General features: G+C 34.7%; 1 long non-coding RNA gene across 2 annotated transcripts in view; it reads right to left on the bottom strand.

The window, feature by feature from the left end:
- The window catches only part of LOC127557901 (uncharacterized), a 60,475-nt gene extending 41,757 nt beyond the window's left edge, over positions 1 to 18,718 (bottom strand). The window contains exons 1-4 of one of the 2 annotated variants that reach the window (XR_007952655.1): positions 18,185 to 18,718; positions 17,345 to 17,613; positions 16,352 to 16,426; positions 9,009 to 9,336 (exon numbers count right to left, since the gene is read on the bottom strand). This is a non-coding gene — a long non-coding RNA (uncharacterized LOC127557901). Of the gene's footprint in view, positions 1 to 9,008; positions 9,337 to 16,351; positions 16,427 to 17,344; positions 17,614 to 18,184 lie in introns of those variants that run through there. The other variant, XR_007952652.1, reaches the window with a different exon arrangement.
- Positions 18,719 to 19,498: the final 780 nt, after the last annotated feature.

Genomic DNA, 19,498 nt, shown 5'->3' with positions numbered 1-19,498 from the left:
TCCAAGAAACATTATGGCCAACTTATAGAACTATCAAGGGGAAAATACTGCAACTGGTCAGAAAGAAAAAATAAATAAATATTAGGGAACTACAATTAGGATGCACAGGATTTAGCATCTGCATCATTAAAGAATCAGATGTCTTGGAACATGAAATTGTGAAAGTCAAAGAAGTTAGGACCATGAGTGAAAATCACCTACTCAGCAAAATTAAGCATAATACGCAAAGGGGGAGTGGGAAATAGCTATACAACAAAATTAAAGGATTTCAAAAAATTTGATCTCCAATATCAAGATTCAAGAGAAATTTAAATGGGGGGGGGGGGAGAAGAAGGGAAAAAATAAAAGGTATTCAAAGGAGCTGAACTATTTACATTCATAAATGGGAAGACAATATTTGTAATTTTTAAGAACTATACCACTAATAGTATAGTTCTATATACCTGTGTCCTATACAGAGGATATAGCTATATATCAAACTTGAGGGAACAAAATAAAAAATAATCAAGGGATGAGAAAGAGGAGTACATCAAATGCAGAAGCAAGGAAGAAATAGAATGGAATAACAAATGCAGAAGCAAGGAAGAAATAGAATGGAATAAATTATTTGCAGTTGAAGAGTTGCAAAAGACCTATTGCAGTGAAGAGGAAAATGGGATTTATAATAGGCATCACTTGAACCTTATTCTCAACAGTATTTGCTCAAAGAAGAAATAATTTTGGACAATCAATTGATTATAGAAATCTATCTTATCAGACTGGAAAATAGATAATGAAGAGATTAAGTAAAGGGGGAAGGGAGAAGAGGAAAAAGCACAGAAGGAAAAGGGGAAGGAAGAGGGCAGATTGGGGGAAATAGTAGAGGAAGGAGAGAAAGGGGAAAAAGAAAAAAGACAAACAGGAGGAAAAATAGAATGTAGGAAATACACAGTAATTATACTTGTGAATGTAAATGTAATAAAATTTCCTATTAAAAAATAAATGAATGGGGCAGCTAGTTGGTATAGAGGATGGAGCACCAGCTCTGAAGTCAGGAGGATTTCAAATATGGGCTCAGATACTTAATGCTTCCTGGCTATGTGACTCTGGGCAAGTGACTTCAATTGCTTCCTCAAAAAAAAAAAAAATGAATGAATGAATGAATGAATGAATGACAAAGTGGATCAAAAACAAGAATCCGACAATATGTTGCTCACAAAAAACACAACTGAAGCAGAGAGACACAAAAAAAGTAAAGGTAAGAGCTGGAGCAGAATCTATTATGTTTCATGTGAAATTAAAAAAAAAAAAAAAAAAACAGGGAAAGCAATCCTGAGTTCAAGGTAAAAAAAAAAAAAATAGACCTAATTAAAAGAGATAAGAAAGAAAAGTACATTTTGCTAAAAGTACCATAGACAATGAAGCAATATCAATACTAAAGATATATGAATCAAATGGTATAGCATCCAAATTCTTAAAAGAGAAGTTAAATGAGTAATAATTTCATGACCAAGCAAAAAGATATAGAGTATAACAAAATGAAAATAGAACATTTTGGTTGTATTAAAGTAAAAGGCATTTGCACAAACAAAACCAATGCAACCAAGATTAGAAGGAAAGCAGAAAGCTGGGAAACAATCTTTACAGCAAGTTCTTCTGATAAAGTTCTCCAATACATAGAGAACTGAGTCAAATAAGAATCTAAGTCATTTTTCAATTAATATATTCCCAAAAGATAAGAATAGGCCATTTTGAGATGAAGAAATAAAAGTTATCTATAGAAATAATAAGAAGTGCTCTAAATCACTTTTGATGAAAAAAAATTGCAAATTAAAACAACTCTGAGGTATAACCTCACACCTATTAGATTGGCTAAGATTACAAAAAAAGATAATGATAAATGTTGGAGGGGATGTGGGAAAACAGGGACATAATGCATTGTTGGTGGAATTGTGTACTGATCCAACCATTCTGGAAAGGAATTTGGAACTATGCCCAAAGGGCTATAAATCTGTGCATACCATTTAATCCAGCAATATCATTATTAGGTCTATATTACAAAGAGATAATTAAAAAAGGAAGTATATATGCAAAAATATTGATAGTAACCTTTTTTTGGTGCACAATATTGGGAATTAAGGGGGTGCCCATCAATTGGGGAATGATTGAACAAGCTGTGGCATATGGATATAATGGAATATTACTGTGTAAAAAAAAAAAAAAGGATAATTAGGCAGATTTCTGAAAAACCTGGAAAGACTTGTCAAAACTAATGCAAAATGAAATGAACAGAAACAAGAAAACATTGTACACAATATTAGTGACATTATATGATGATCAGCTACGACTGGCTCAGCACTTCTCAGCAACACAATCCTCCAGACAAGTACAAAAGACTTACAAAGGAAATTGTTATCTACATCTTGATAAAGAAATTTTGGACTCTGAATGTAGATTGAAGCATATTTTTTGTGATTCTTTTATTTTTCTTTTGATCTCTTCTTTCACAACTGTGACTAATATGGAAGTATTTTTACATAATAATACATGTGTAACCTATAATAAATTCCATTTTAGGAAGAAGAAATGGGAATGAAGGAGATAGAAAAATTTGGAATTCAAAACATGTAAAAATTAATGCCAAAAATTGTATTCACATGTGATTAAATAAAAAAACTATTAAAAATAAAATATGAAATCTGTTGCAGGGTTTCTCAGACTATATTTTGCAGATCCCAGTAGTTCCACTAGACATTACAAGAATTCTGCAGAGCAAAAAAAAAAAAAAAAAAAAAAAAAAAAACCTAAACTAAAAATGATAAACAAGTACACACAGCAGTACTATTTCATTTGCTGCCTGAGCTGTTTTCCACCTGCTAAGCGCAACTGCAGCTGCATATGGGGGCTGCATTTATTTTGGCAGCAGGTGTTTGGGAACCCACTATGCCCTAAAAGCCTCCAAAGTCTATTTTAGTCAAAATTGTTCAGGGATAGAGAAGCCTAAATGGAAGTGAAGAGATTAAGGTGAGCCAAGCCTAGAGGAGCAATTGGGGTTTCCAATCTTCAGCACGCTGATAGCTTATAGGAAGAATACCAGCTTAAACCAGTAAGTTCTCACTGAAATTCAAAACTTTTCTTGATACAAACCAGAACATGAAGTAAGAAAATGGAGTCAGAGAAGGAGATACTAGTCTCATACCTCCATAGTTAAAAGGACTGCAGACATGGGAGAAGAGTTGAAAACAGTCAGGTTGCCTATGATGACTCTTGCTTCTCCTCTACTGGACTTCTACTTTTATTCTTTCCCTGAGCACAAGGCTATCTGCAGTCATGCTGATTTGTATGTTGCCACTGAACCTAGAAGGCTCTGGAGAACTGGTGACTTTGCACAACTCTCCCTCCCATCCTATTCACTTGCATGTCACAGCATCATTGCCCTAAAGTCATAGTGCTCTTCAAACAGAGAACAAACAATAACACTTGGAAGTTCCTCAAGTTTCCATTTCTCTGGACCCATTCTCCTTCACCACCTTCTCTAGTTAATGGTTCAACATTTACTTTATGTTGTCCTCTTTATGAGTCCTCACCATTTTTAAGTTTCTTATGGATACTGTCACCACATAGCTTGAATGGTCCCAATTTCAAATCAGAAAGAAAAAAGAATTATCAGATCAGATGTAAAAGATATTTCCATATTAGTCACAGTTGTGAAAGAAGAGATCAAAAGAAAAATAAAAGAATCACCAAAAATATGCTTCAATCTACATTTAGAATCCAAAATTTCTTTATCAAGATGTAGATAACAGTTTCTTTTGTAAGGGATCAGATCAGACTATACAGATAGCCTGTATTTGGAGTTTGGGTAATATGATCACACACCACTGAATACTTTTAAGGGAATCTGGAAGGAAGAAGGTCTCTGGACCCTCGTTAGCTGTTTTTAATTGTCAGTCTCCAACTAGATCCAAAAGGGAAACGGATCAATTTCTTCTTCCTTTTAATTGTACATATTCTATTATACATCCCTAGACTTCTTTCTGCTGACCTTATGAAAGGATATGAGTAGAAATGGAAACATTTTTTCAGATTCTCCTCAATAGTTTTTAAATAAAAAGTAAAAATTTGAAAACAACGTAGGAGCTTTCATGCCTCTGGTGCTTGTCCTTTTTCACAAGCTTGTCAGAACATCTCTTATATTCAACATGGTTTGGATTTGTTTTGTTCACAGCTGAACTTCAAGAAAAAAGCTGTCGGCATTCATTGAATCTATTCTCTCTCATCCTACTCACTTCCCCTTGTTATCAGGCTTCCAACCTCCACCTCTTCAGCAAAATAATTTTCTCCAAAATTACCAGCAGTTCTTCAATTAATTTTGTTTTGTTTTTTTAATAGCCTTTTTTTTTTTAGTCTTTCTCCTTCTTGATCTTTTTGTAGTGTTTGACACTATTAACTATGCCCTCTTTTTCCTTGAAACTCTATCCAATTTGGGCTTTGGGGGCATTGTTCTCCTCTGGTTTTCTTCATGCAGTCTGATTGCGCTTCCTCACTTCCTTTACTGGCTAATCATCATCTTCATACAAAGCATATATATGAGTGTTAGCCTCCCCTCCAACAATTACAGCTCCCTCTTTTTTTCCTACATATTGTCTTTCTTGATGATTTTATTAATTCCCCCCTTCAATAATCTTACTAAATTTTACCTCTCTATCATATCCCTGAAAATATTTTGTATTTGTTTATTTATGTATTGCATTTACTAATAAATATGGCAGCTAGGTGGTGCAGTAGACAGAGTGCTAGGCCTGAAGTCAAGAAGGCCTGAGTCCCAATCAAGCCTCAGACAATTACTACGTGGGCAAGTAAATCGAGAAGTAAATGGCATACACTCCATTATCTTTGCAAAGGAAAAAAGTCCCAAGTAACTGAAATGAGTCAACAATAACAACAAAAAAACAACTATACCTAAGTTCTTGGTCTCCTCTGAGTGCCCAGCTTAATACCTCATACATAGTAGGCACTTAATAAATGATTATTGAATTCACTTGAATTGAAATGAATTGTACTGAATAGCAATCATCCTCTGGTATCTCCCCAAAGTCTTCTTTTGATACTTCCTCATGTTATGAATGATATAGTTTTTTAATATTTTCTTTTTTATTGTTAATTTAACAACTATCAACAGACATGTCAATATAAAAAGAACAAGACAGGACTATATAAGAAACTATGAGTTTTGGTTATGGGGTTTGTTTTTTAAGAAACAATAGGAAAAGAGATAGATAATTTAATTTAACAAACCAGTAAAAAAAACAATCTACTTATTTTCCCCGTGTATTTATTTTTGTTTTCTTTGTGCATTTTATTTATTGATTTATTTATTTTTATTTCTCTAGCCTTACCCACTATACATACCTTTAAATAGAGTAAGGATTCTTGAAGTTTATGCTGGCAAAATACAGTCTGGCAGGCCCTAAAAGCTGGACAAGTTTCAAGGATGAACCAAGAAAAATATCATGTGTCCATTTTCCAAATTCCAGGATGCTTAAATGTGTAAAGACTCATCATCTGGTTGACTGTCAGCTGATGAATTTAGGGAAAACATAATAATTCATTAAGAATGTACATTAAGGAAGGAGGGAGAGAAAATAAATGCTTGTGAATTACATGTATGAGAATGTGCACTAAAACATAGAGGGGTTTGCAATTTTCATCTGCAAAAGGACTACTAACATATATGAACTTGTAATTCCTTACAGTAATGAAGTCTTAAAATATGTTGTTTAGTTTAATTAATAGTAAGATATTTTTAAATCTCATTAAAGATTTCACTTTAAGTATTTAGACAAAGTTTTTCTTAAAAGATTCAGACAATACAAGCAGTTTGAAAAATACAGGCCAGACCACAAAGGATTATTAGATATGGTTGTGGTGATGGAAGAAAAATTGAAAAAAGAAGATTCTGCAGTCTTAAATTTAAAAGCCAACTAGTTCAGCCCTCTTAGTTTACAGTTGAAGAAACTAGTGAGACTGATTGATTTGCCCATGGTCACACACACACAACAAATAGCAGAGCTGGAATTTGATTTTCAAATCTGGCTGTCATTCCTCTGCAACACACTGCCTCCTTAAAGTAGGGAAAGAACTTAGGATTTTCACTACAAATCAACATATTTCAAATAAAAAGTTTTTAAACCCTTAATTAACTTTATAATTTCCTCAGTTCCTGAATTGGATGGCATCTCTTTATTTTCGAGTGAATAGAAAATATCAGTCTTGAGCATCTTTGTATTCCATCACCATGCTAACTATATGAGAAGTCAGAATCCAGACTTATATATAAGATAAATTAGAGAGTGATTATGCATCTCACAAAATGATTCAAATCATAAAAAGATGCACTAGAGGTTTCTTCATTTTCTCTTTGCATATCTTTCCCCTGGTATAGTGCTTTGAACATAGTAGGAACTTATTCAGGGCTTATAAAATTGAATTAAATTGATTCCTCTAAATTAAAAGAAAAACTACAGCTTAAAATGGAATTCCATTTATATTTAATTTTTTAAATCCAAAAATCTTGAATGAAGCTTGTACTGCTTTTGGACTACATAGCAATATACTATTGTATATTAATATACTAGTTTACTTGATTTCCATTTGTTATTGTTTTATAAATAAACAGATTATAACAAAATACTGTTTTCAACAGAGCTACCCCTCCCCCTCCCAAGTTTATCACCAGATATACTTATTTTCTTTCTTTGGTTTTGGCTTCATATAGGCAGAACCACAGTTTACATTAAGAAATAACAAATCAGCTCATTATTGCACCTGGGTAAGGAACACTGTGGTCCTTTGGTGTCCGTAGTCATACCATGTAGGCAGTATAAGGCTCCTGATAAAGAATCTGTCAAGCTAATTAGGAGATAACTTATATGGAGTGTGAGCCTACAATCCAGTAATGGTCTCCCACTGTCAGATGAATGCTAATATGAAGTTAAGACTTGTTACTAAAGTGGTTACACACTATCATGGAAGCAGAATTTCAAAGAATATTAAAACTGTCATTTTTATAGCAAATAACCAAATTTGGGATTTTGTGAGAACTGAACATTTAAATTAAGTTTTCAAAGTTCTGAGATTCAAGATTGTATTCATTCCCTCCTTCTAACCCCCTTCCCTATTTTAAAATAACAATTTTACCTGGATATCCAAGAAGACTTTTCAATTCACAAAGCTCAACCAAGTGTCAAATATTTGGTTCAACACAATCTCTAACTTTTCAATAGGTTCCTTAAGGCTGGATAAAAGAAAGCCTGAATCTACTCAGGAAAAAAAACACATTATTTTCTTAGGCAAAATGAAATTTTTTGAGGATGTAACATGCAAGAAATGCAAAAGAAAAGGCAGACAAGGAGGCATAGACTGTAAGAAAAGTTGGTTTCTCTCTCTAGGGCCCCAAGTTCACTCAAATAATTGATTTGCCTGAGAAGGCATTTCCCATGAAATGAATGGATTGTTGTTTGCTTTAAAGTCACTGAAACTTCACCTCAACTTTGGAAATTCTGAATCTTGCCAACATGATGAGGGATGTGGGTGGAAGGGAGCACCTCTGGAAGAGAAGAGCAAGAAACTACAGGAAAAGAGGACATTTCTTTGACAGCCACAGGCTGTCTCCTCTTATCTTTGTGAAGGTTTTTGGTCCCAGAACTTGTCTTTCTCACGAAAGCTGCTGAAGTATTTTACAAGATTTGTTATTCAGATGTCAAATAGTAACTTCCAAGTATCTAGTAGTACACACACACACACACACACACACACACACACACACACACGGTGCTAAATGTTTTTCAATAAAAATAATTAGAGTGATTATGATTATGCATCTCACAAAATGATTCAAATCATAAAAAGATGCACTAGAGGTTTCTTCATTTTCTCTTTGCATATCTTCCCCCTGGATGGACTATGTATATAGAATGTATCAGACATGGTTGCCATGTCAGTTCAATTTACTTGACTTTTTTCTTAGATATAAGAAAGACAGTTTGGTATATTCAATTAAGTATATTCAATTGGTACAGTGGCTAGTATATTCAATTAAGAATCAGGAAGACCTGGGTTCAGATTCCAAATTTAATACCCTCAGCAAGTCCCTTCACCTCTCTGAATTTTTTTTCCCATCTATAAAATGAGGATAAAAGGACACCCGACTAGGGAGATATGACTAAAGTCCTTTACAAATCCTAAAGATCTAGGTAAAAGTTAGAAATTGCTATTCTATGAAAAATTGACTGAAAAATTAAAAAAAAACAATAAAACTAAAAGGAAATGCTTCAAGAAAAAACAAAATTACAAGTATAATGTGGCATGTAATAGGAAAAGCACTGGCTTTTAAGTAAGAGAATCTGGGCTCAAATTCCTTCTCTGATAATTACTAACTCTGTGACCTTGGAAAAACTGTTCAATCTCCCTCAGTCTCAGTTTCCTTATCTGTAAAAAAAGAAAACTATATAGCTTCTGAGATTCCTTCCAGTTTTAGATCTACAATCATATAATCCTTTGTATTTTGTGCAACTGTGTTGTTTTTTTTATTCTAACTACAGCACCAACATTTTAGTGCTAGTGTACAAGAAACATGAGAATCATGGAGGAAAATAGAGTCTATAAATTTCCTTTGAAAAATACTATAGTAATAACGGAGAGATGTCTTGTTCATTTGTTTTTAAAGTTATTTACCAAAATAAAAATTGGTTAGCACTATTTTTTAAATAGTTCTTGTCCTACAAAGTTAGTGATTTGGGTCAGGCTCTTAGATCAATGTGATCTTTTTTCAATATGGGCAAGAATCACTCCTAATAACACAGAGAAATATCTAATGTCTATTCATCAAAAAGTCAAATATCAAATAAAATTATAAAAGTTTTGTTGGATCAATCATTTTGTTACAATAACTATTTTTCACACAACTAGCTCTATTAGAAATACTTTGGTTAAAAGCAAGACTCCATGAAGAAAACAGAAGGGTTTATTATTATTATTGTATTGTACTACTACACATATTCATAGCTCATAAGTTTTAATGATCCATTTATAATGACTGATTTTAAACATGCAAGCTCTTAGAGGCCAAACAAAACATTCTTCTACAAGAGATCAAATACCATGATCTTCCAGTGTAACATTAGCTCTTGAGAACTCAACACAGACTTAGAGATTAACTGATGTCTCATAGCATTACCTAGAAGTGAACATTCAACCATTCCTCTGCCTGCAAGAATTATCTTGGCCTCAGTCTTCGGGATAGCTACCCTTTCCATAGTACTATATACTAGATATTCTGAAGTGTGTCATTAATACCTATGAAATGATAAAAAAAAAAAACATAAATATAAGTGGAAAAAAGCTGAAAAATATAGAACAGATAGCAAATTATATTAATGCAAAATGGAATTATAATAAAAGTGGAAGATGAAAAAATAAATACTAGGGAAAGCTCTCAACTACTCATATTTGGGATTGGGGTGGTGTGGAAATGAAGTGAAGAGAAGGAAAAGCAGAAAGTCTACAGCCAATAATAACCAAAAAACCTCAAACTAGGTTCTAAGTCATTACTTTTACTAATATTTCTATTTAAACTGAAAGCACTTGATTCAACTAATGGACATTTCATTAGTTCCACTAATGTTGAATAATCATTTTTATTCCATTTTTAAATTTATGGCATAAAACAAGCATTTCCATAATATAATATAATGAAAAAAAGATTGCACAAGAAACTGAAAATCTATTATGTACAATTTAGTAGTCTATTTACATATATAACAAATTTATATATGTATATATACATATACAACTTACACAAAATAATTTTTTAATGTTTTTTCTTCCCTCCCCACTGTAGAGATGGTTACCATTACACATAGATATTCACACACATATATTATATATACATATATATAATACACACATATATATATATATGTAAAATTATTCTATACATACTTCTATTTATCAGTTCCTTTCTGGATGCAGATAGCATCTTTCTTCATACTTCTTTTGTAGGCAATTTGGGTATTTATAATAGTCAAAGTTGCTTATCTCCTCAAAATCATTATTAAATCAATCAGTATTAACACAATATTGTTGTTACCATATACAATGTTTTCTTGGTTCTGCTCATTTTGCTCTTTCTTATTTCATGCAAGTCTTTCCATGTTTTTCCAAGATCACGGAGCTCATCATTTCTTATAGCACAATGGTATTCCATTACAAAGACATACCACAACTTGTTCAGCCATTCCACAATTTATTATCATCCCTGTGATTTCCAGTTCTTTGCTACTACAAAGAGAGATTCTATAAACATTTTAGAATATATAGGTTCTTTTACTTTGTTCTGAATTACCATTTTTTTAAAGCCTGCTATTATTATAGAGACCTCTGAGATTTCAGAGTGTCACCTGAAAACAAACTTTCAAATCGCTAAATCTGATTTTCATCCTTTTTTTCATATACATCTTATCAGGGAAGGGTATTTATACAAGAAAAGAAAAAATAAGAAACACTGAATGAAATAAAAGCTGCCTGTAAGTGAAATCATCTTTAAAACTTTCCAAAGTCATATATTTACTATGCAACTTTTTTGTGGGGGTTGTCACTGGGTAGACAGTAGATACATATGCATTGAATGGACAGGGTATATACTGTTTACAAAATTCAACAGAAGTTCTAGAACTCTTCTGATACATGGAATTAGTTCTTCAATTCTCTGAGGCTATATTTAAATTATAAAAATCTGTAGTAGTGGAAAAAAGAGATGACTGGATTCCAAAGACCTGTTTCCAAATCTTATCCCTGCTCTTTACTCATTACTTATAAAAAGTAACATAGGGTAATTCTTTTACCTTTTTAGGCCCTGGTCTGTAAAAAGAGTTGGACTAGATGTACCTTTCTGAGTTGAGTCTAGACTGCATAACTTGTTCAAAGGCAGAAACTGTATCATTAACTCTACCTTAGTATCAAATGAGCCTTATGCATTCTTCATTGCTGCTTCCATGATCTAAATATTGTCTAAGCTCACATCTATTCCAAACTCTCCAAAACTTAGTAAATGGTCTTCAAGAGCTATAGTGGCTAAAAAATTCACCATCCCAATAATCTGGCCATGTCTTAATGAGCTCCTCCAAACATAACTAGGCTTATCCTCTGACAATAGATACATAATCCATCACTCACTTCCCTTTGCTGGCTCATGCATATCAAATCCCTGGGGCTACCTCCTGGCCCTCCTTGACTTCTTTTCGCTATACTCTCTGTACTCTTGGAACCTAATCACCTGCCACGAATGTAAATATTATCTCTACATAAATGACTCAGATCAATATATGGAGCTGTAGTCAGGAGTAAACAGAGGTCCCAGTGGATAGAGTTTTGGGCTTGGAGTCAGAAAGACCTGAATTCAAATGCAACCTCAGATCCTAACCAAGTAAATGAACTTCTATTTGTTTCAATTTTCTCATTTGTAAAATGGGGACAATAACAATAAAACCCTTCTCAGAGGTATTGTGAGGATCAAGTAAGATATTTGTAAAGCTCTTAGCAAAGTGCCCTATACATAGTAAATTCTACAAAAGTTAACTATAACCTCCAGTCTCCCATCACTTTTAGACAATGCAAACTGCATGTCTCATGGACATTTCGACTGCACATATCCAAACAGAACTCAATATCTTTCCCCAAGCACACCCTCTTCTGAATTTCCAAGTTTTTATCAAAGCTACCACCATTCTTTCAGTCATCCAGATTCAGTACCATCCTCAACTACTCTCATTCACCCAACACATCCATTTGCCAAATCTTGGCAATTGTTCCTTCCTCACATCTTATATATCTGTTATATATCTATATACTCAAACTGATACCACCTTAGTTCAGACCCTTTTCACCTCTCCCTAAGACAAGTAGAGTAATAGCTACAATTCTTCTTTTTGCGTTATTATTGTTTATTGTTATTCAATAAAAATTAGAAAACATTTTGCAGGTGGAACTTCAGGGCAAGTACCTAGTAATTTTTTTTTAATTACAGAATGTTGTTGTTTGTCCTTTTTTTCAATTAAAGCGTTTTTATTTTCAAAACATATGCATAGATAATTTTCAGCATTCACCTTTGTAAAACCTTGTGTTCCAAATTTTTCCCTCTCTTCTCCTCAACACTTCCCCTAGATAGCAAGTAATCCAATATGTTAAATATGTGCAATTCTTCTATACATATTTTACAATTATCATGCTGCATAAGAAAAATCAGACCAAAAAGGAAAAAAAATGAGAATGAAAAAAAAAATGCAAGCAAACAACAAAAAAGTGAAAAAAAACTATGTTGTGATCCACATTCAGTCCCCATAGTCCTCTCTCTGAGTGTAGATGGCCCTCCATCACAAGATCATTGGAACTGGTCTGAACCACTTCGCTGTTAAAAAGAGTCACATATATCAGAATTGATCATTGTATAATCTTGCTGTTGCTGTATACAATGTTCTCTTGTTTCTACTCACTTCACTTAGATCACTTCGTGTAAGTCTCTCCTTTCTGAAATTATCCTGCTGATTGTTTCTTATAAAACAATAATATTCCACAGCATTCGTTTACCATTCCCCAACTGATGGGCATCTACTCAGTTTCCAGTTTCTTGCCACTACAAAAGGGCTGAGTAGCTACACTTCTTTCCTCAAGACTCTTCTCTCTGCATTCAATCCTCAACACAACCACTGAAGCTATTTTTTAAAACATGGGTCAAATCATTTCATATTTATACCCCAGAAACTCCTTGCTCTGAAAATCAACTCTAGATTCCTTTGCTTGGCTAGGCTTCACAACTTATTCTCCACCTATCTTTACAGCCTTACATATTTCTTCCATGCAACTATAATCCAGCCAAACTGTCTTTGCTGTTCCTTAAACAAAAACTTCACTTCTAATGCCAGACCTTGGCAATGACTGTTCCCCATGATAGAAATTTTTCCCTTCTCACCTTCACCTCTGAGAATCCTTGGACAGTTCACAACAAACCTAGAAGGTAGGTGCCTTTATTATTCCCATTTTACAGGTGAGGAAATCAGATAGTTTGTTGCCCAGAGTTACACAAGTATTCAGCATCTGAGGCTTTAAGCAACTAAAGATTTAAACTCAGTTCTTTCAGATTTCAGTAACTATTGTGCTACATAGCAGACATGGAACATTTCATATTCCTTTTTAAGGCATAGCCCTCATATATCAAAATCTTTTCATACACAGGTTGAGGTTGTACTTAAATTTAAAATTCATTTACATAAAGAGTGTAGAATAATAGAAATAACGCAGTCCCCTGCTTCTAAAAGTACTACCTTTAAACCATTGCCAAATACATGAGTATCTAAGTAGTACTTCCCTTAATCAGAGAAACAAGGCAATTAACCTATGGGAGCAGGAGGGCAGCAGCTGTCTCTAATAACCTTCCCTAAGATGTCAGCCTCTCTTTGATGCTGAGACTGCCTAAAGGAGTATATAAAAGTAGATATAGCCCAACTCTCTGAATGGGTGTTCCTAAACTGGCCCTTATACTTCCCACCCCAGAGCTGATTACCATAATAGCAAAAGGAGTGAGAATCTGTTGTTGTTGCAGCTATTTTTTTAAATAAATAAATAGCAGCCCTTTTTATCGGGAAAACAGTGTTGCTCTTGGGAGTATAGTGTTTTTGGGTCGATTTTCCTATTGAGCTGTGTCTGTTTCTCTCTATGTAAGTTTGGGAAAGTCTTATTGTGGAAAATACCAGAAGCAGAAAAACAATGAGATTTGTTTTCAACTGGGCCAAAAACAGTTGAGATAGAGAGAACTATGTCATGAGTCTATAGAAGGGATTTTTCAACTTTTTCCATTTGCAGCCCCAGGTATATAGCCTATGTAAATAGGCAAGTGAATCAAACATTTACTGAAAATGAATAATAATTTTGCAAGCCCCACATTCAGTTACATGACCCTCCATGGGGTCATGACCACAATTTAAGAAGCTTTGATCTATAGAACCAGGAGAAGGGGATGTCTGGTCATTGTTTGGGTCCCGATTGACTCAGACTGAATGCAAATAACAATCATTTCTGCTTTGACAAGAAACACTGAAGGTCTTCCTTTCTCAACTTCATTTATTTATTTATTTGGATTATTTTGTGGGGGAAGGAAGAGGGACTAGGAGAAAGAGGACATTCTTTGCCTCAATTGCTACCCAGCCTTAATCACTAAATGGGAACAGTTTCGATCATACTGAGACCTGTTGAACACCTTAGCTTAAAACATTTCATCCAAGGTCTCCCATTTCATCCATGGACATCTCCAGTTGTTTTAGTCTATTCTGTCCACTGGACCCAGATGGTCCTGGAGGGGAAAGTGAGGCAGGTGACCTTGCACAGCCCTCCCTCACTTAAATCCAATTCACTTGCATGTCATGGCATCCCCTCCCTGATGTCATGGTCCTCTTCAAAAAGGAAGGACAAACAACAACAACAACCTCTAGCTAAACTGCCAAGTTTTCAAACTCTACTAAAGACAGCAAAACTCTGATGGGCTGGCCAGGTTATTAGAATGCCAAAAGTACACTTGCATGAAAAGCTATTTCATGGAGAAGTCACACAAGGCAAACAAGGTCAGAAGAAACAACACAAGGACACTCTCAGGTTCTCTTTGAAGAACTTTGGAATTGATTGGGAGACATGGGAGGCAGCAGCATGGTATATCAGCATCAAAGTAAGCATTGTGCTCTATGAGCAAAACACAATAGCAGTAGTTCAAAACAATATGAGGAGCACAAATTTATAGGTCTATCTGCTCCAAATATTCATGTGGACTATTAGAATCCAACCTGTGGTAGTCTTCAAAGCTCATGTTGCTCTGATCAGCCACAATCAGAAGCTGTACCTTGCTTCACAGCACTCAACCTAATGATATCATCTTGGTCCTTTTTACAAGTGAAAAACAAAAACCAACCAGTTATGTACTAGGGACTGAACTCTGAATACAAAGACAAAAATGGAATAGTTCCTGCTCTTCAACAGAAGAAACTGTTTGGAAACAATCTGAGAGGAGTGGGAGCAAGGAGGAAAAACTCTTTTCTATCTCTTGGACCTGCCTATGTCATACAATTCCAGGTAATCTTATCTAGAAGTAGCTAGTAAGTACAATGGATAAAGAGCTGGGCCTAGAATTAGGAAGATCTGACTTCAAATCTGCCCTGAGACATGTCCTGCTGTTTGATCCTGAACAAGTTACCTCTGTTTGTTTTTGTTTGCTCATCTATAAAATGAGATAATGTAGCACGTACCTCCCAGGATTGTTGTGAGGACCAAATGAGGTAAAATTGGTAAAGTGCTTAGTACGGCCCACATAATAGGCATTTAATAAATGCTTGTTCCCTTTCTCCTCCTACAGAAGCCAATCTGCTAATTTCTGCTATTAGACTCTTCCTGAGGCAAATAACCTTTTATTTTTCTCTCAATATTATTTTATTTTCCCAAATATATGTAAAGATTGTTTTCAGCATTCATTTTTGTAAGATTTTGAGTTCCAAATTTTTCTCCCTCCCTCTTCCCTATGAAAGAAAACAAGCTGATATAAGTAATGCATGTACAATCATTTTAAATATATTTCAATGTCAGTCATATCGTGAAAGAAAAATCAGAATAAAAGGGGCAAGTGAGGAAGAAAAAGAAAAGAAAACAAGGTGAAAACAGCATGCTTCTATCTGCATTCAGTCTCCATAGTTCTTTCTCTGCATGCAGATAGCATTTTCCATTCCAAGTCTATTGGAATTGTCTTGAATCATTGTATTGCTAAGAAGAGCTAATCTATCACAGTTGATCATCACATAATCTTGCTATTACTGTGTACAATGTCCTTCTGATAAACTTTCCTTTATGGTTGATATTCATCTTGGTTCCATTATGACATCAGGGGTGAAAGATTCCATAGTTATTTTGAGAAAGTCTAATAACTCGGCTAATGGCAACTAAGATTACATACATAAAATCTCTTCTCAAATTCTCATCTGTCTCCTCACCCCATCCTCCAAAATAACAAGTTAAATTTAAATCAGTTTGGAACACTGAGAAACAAGAATAAGTTTAATAAAAGAGTCTTATCCATGTCTGTTATAATAGAAATGCCTTATCTATGTCAAAGCTATAATAGAAACTCATTATCCAATAATGCTCTTATCTCCCAGGCCAAGTAAATATAAAAAAGATTGTCAAATCTGCCTATATGAAACACAATGACTTCCTATGTTTCCTTGTATATATTTAAGACTGTCAGAAGAAATATGGTATGTTTACCTTGGTAACAGCTTACCTAAAAGTGCATAGCTCAATTACTTCTGAGATATTTCTTCCACTAAAGAAAAGGTTTTTTGCAAATGATTACCACCTGAAGAAATAAGAAATGTGGTGAAAAAGACATTGCTGGCATCTTAAGTTAAATAACAGTGTGAGCTTAGCAACATTAAATGAAGGCTTTCAACCCCCAAATAATCATCTTCTTAATTATAAAGGTCTCTGTTCATCACCAGAGAAAAAGAAGTGAGCTGCTGACAGCCCCCATCTTCTCAGGGCAGAGGAGAGCAAAACTTAAAGAGGACCTCCAAGGGAAATAGATGAGAATATATGCAAATTAGAGTTTAACAAGGAATATTAAACCTCCCAAGATTTCTTGTGAAATTTTGCTGACTGCTTTCAGGTTCTCTGTCTTAGAAGAAAGGTCCTCATATACTCTAAATATTTCACTTGAATTTTAGAAAATAATTCCAAATATGGGGAAGCTTTATAGATGATAGGTGAGATTCAGTAACAGAGAAGGCACTAGAATGGTCTGGGGTATGTAAACTGAAATAGGAATTTCTTCAAGTTTAATAAGAAATCTGGGCCTTCGGAATTCTCCCCAGGTTCACCTTTTGTGATTGATAATACTCAAAGGATGTTCCATATTTGTTTGGAAGTCCAAGAAATCCAATCCTTTCCTATATCTAATCAATTGCCAAATTTTCTCATATCTTTCTCTGCAACATCTCTTAAATCTGTTTATTTCTGCTCACATAGCAATCTCTCTAATTCACACTCATCATCTGTCTTCTGGATTATTGCAGTAAACTCCTAAATCTCTAAACTCCCTTTTCCATTCTCCACACAGCTGCCACAGTTATTTTTTTTTTAAAACACTAATCTGACTTGTCACTTCCCTACTCAAGAAACTCTATTGGCTCCCTATTACTTCTAGGTAATACTATTACCTCAAATATAAAATTTCTATGTGGCTTTTAAAATGTGTCATAATCTGAGACTGACCTACCTTTCCAAACTTACTCTTCAGTCTTCCCCTTGCTGGATGCTACAATCCAGCTACACAGCTTTTTGGCTGTTTCTCACACAGATCATTTAATCTCCCACCTCTGCACCTCTGTACTGGTTCTCTAGTATTGCTGAAATGTACTTCGTCCTCATTCCTGCCTCTTGAACTCTCTGGTCTCTTTCAAGGTTCAATCCAAGTGCAAGCTTCTAAATGAGGGATTCTTAACCCTTTTTAATGTGACATGATCTCCTGGAGCAGCTTGATGATGCCTGTGGACCCATTTTCAGAATAATATTTTTAATTGCATAGGATAAAATACATAGAATCGCAAAAGAAACCATCTATATTAAAGTACAGTGATATTTTTCAAAAACAAATTTCCAGGGGCAGCTAGGTGGTATGGTGGATAAGTCAGGAGGACCTGAGTTCAAATCTGATCTCAGACACTTAACGCCTCCTAGCTATGTGACCCTGGGCAAGTCACTTAACCCCAATTGCCTCAGGGAAAAATAAGTCCCGGAGTCCAGAAAAAACAAAGAGGAAACTTTAATGTTATCTGTTTTTTTTAACAAAGTCTGATATCTGACTGTGGATTCAAGCAGGTCACAAAACAGATAAAGAAGCCCTGTTCTATAGAAATATACTCCTAATACTCCACCTATTAGTGCCTTTCCCCCAAAAAATTATTTTTTATAATTATACATGTACTTATTTGTAGACACGTTGTCTCCTCTCCCCCTAAACTTTGAATATAAACTCCTTGAGTACAAAAGTTGTTTCACTATTATCATTGTAACCCTCAGAACTTAGCAGAGTGCTTAGAATGTGGTAGGTGCTTACCAGTGCTCCTTAACTGGTCTAGTGATGTAACCAGATGACCCTAGGAGGAAAGGCAGCTTAAAAGCAGAAGAATAGCTCTGGCTCTGTCAAGGTGGCTAAGAGAGCAGCCGAATGGCCACCATTGTGATGATGTTCTTTACTGCTATGATGTATGAGCCCTTTAAGAGCCAGTCTTCAAAAGCAGCAAGCCCCTTCCCAGCTTCATCACATGCAAATGCCTGGACAGAACTGATAAAACACAGCCAGCATTATGGCTCTATGCAGAGCCGCAGTAGCACTCTCCTCACTGTGACACAGAAGCAGATGATGAGGCAATTTTCATTATAAAGCGAATAACTCCTCCTGGGTCACTTTGGTTTGGACCTGTTATTTTGTGGCCAAAGACAAATTAGGAAAGAGATGATGGTGTCTGGGATCATTAAGCGGAATGATGATACAAAATTGCCCCCTAACTAATTGAACATAAAATGTTCTCTTCCTTTGATTTCAACTCAAGGACTAATCCACTGTCAGACTTTACAAAGTCCCTACCTTAAAAACATTTTTGTTATTTTTCTTTTATGTCTGACTCTTCACGACCCTGTGGACCATAGCAGACCAATATTGTCCGTAGGAGTTTCTTGGCAAAGATACCATAGAAATTTGCCATTTCATTTTTCAGTGGATTATAGCAATGTCCTGAAAGAACACATTTGTCTGGTATAACTCTAATAGTTACTAGCAGTCATTTAGTAAACACCTTCTTGAAGTCAAGGAAAATTAGGTGTATATCCTGCCTCACATACTCACTAATTGTTTGTTTGTTAACAGGGGATAGGCTCTTATAGTTTCAGTTTCCTTATCTTTCAAATAGGGTAATCAACTGGGCATGACAAACTCCACAGACTGAATGTGAAGATAGTACTTTGTGAGGCTTACAGTTAATTGTTCATTATTATTGTTACAGTTACCTCTTTTTAAATTTATTTCATTTTTGTTGCTATGTTTATTATTCCTTTCACATGAATCTGCTTCCAGAAAGCATATGTAATTCCTCTGAGAAATAGTTCGAGAAATATTGTTGTTGTTTGGGCATTTTCAATCACCAACAACTCTTCATGATTTTATTTAGGGTTTTCTTGGCAAAGATACTGTAATGGTTTGCCATTTCCTTTCTCAGCTCATTGCACAAATAAGGAAACTGAGGCAAACAGGATTAAGTGACTTGCTCACACAGCTGGTAAGTGTCTAAAGTTAGATTTGAACTCAGAAAGATGGGTCTTCCTGACATTCTATTCATCGTACCACCCAGTTGCATCAGTTAATTCAATTAAG

This window comes from Antechinus flavipes, chromosome 1 (genome assembly GCF_016432865.1).
Source record: "Antechinus flavipes isolate AdamAnt ecotype Samford, QLD, Australia chromosome 1, AdamAnt_v2, whole genome shotgun sequence".
Taxonomy (NCBI): Eukaryota; Metazoa; Chordata; class Mammalia; order Dasyuromorphia; family Dasyuridae; genus Antechinus; species Antechinus flavipes.
Note: the sequence above shows the minus strand (reverse complement) of the source record. Positions and strands in the feature narration are given on the sequence as shown.